The 543-nt window shown below is 64.8% G+C and overlaps 1 long non-coding RNA gene across 1 annotated transcript; it reads right to left on the reverse strand.

Moving 5' to 3' along the window:
* Positions 1 to 72: 72 nt before the first annotated feature.
* Positions 73 to 543, reverse strand: LOC113979961. The gene is made up of 3 exons (XR_003538029.1): positions 467 to 543; positions 301 to 377; positions 73 to 198 (listed from the first exon to the last, which is right to left on the reverse strand). It is a non-coding gene; the product is annotated as an uncharacterized LOC113979961 (long non-coding RNA).

A 543-nucleotide genomic window follows, 5' to 3' on the forward strand; every position in this document is an offset into this window, starting at 1 on the left:
GGGGGAATATCCCAATATCCCACTTGGGAATGAAAAGGGGGGGAGCTGAACCCCCGAATAACCCCCCCAGCCCCTCACCCTGCCTTGGCTCTGGCCTTGGGACCCCAAAAGGCTTCGGGGTTTTCGGGGAACCTCTTCAAGCCGCGTTTCCGGGAGCTGGGATTGGCGTCGTCCCGGAGGGCGAAGGAGGCCTGGAGCCTTTGTGGGGGCACAGAGGAGATTTGGGGGGGTTAAAAGGGGTCTCAATGGGTTAAAAGGGGCTCAGGGGGTGGGTTTTGGGGGTTTAGGGGGGGATCCTACGTGGGCTCCACAGCGAGGATCCGCGCGGCCGGGCTCGTGTCCGGGAGCCGCTCCAGCTTCACCGGGTGCAGCTTGGCCTGAGGAAAAGGGGGGTGGGGAGGGGGGGGTTTGAGCTCGGCCCGGATTTTGGGGGGTCCCCGAGGGGTCCCTGGGGGTCCCTCCTCACCCAGCATCGCATGATGTCCCAGAGCACCGCGGGGGGGGCGTCGGTTTTCACGGCGTTTTTACAGGCGTGGGACAGAG

This window comes from Neopelma chrysocephalum, unplaced genomic scaffold (assembly GCF_003984885.1).
Source record: "Neopelma chrysocephalum unplaced genomic scaffold, ASM398488v2 Primary Assembly neopelma1_90958, whole genome shotgun sequence".
NCBI classification, from domain to species: Eukaryota; Metazoa; Chordata; class Aves; order Passeriformes; family Pipridae; genus Neopelma; species Neopelma chrysocephalum.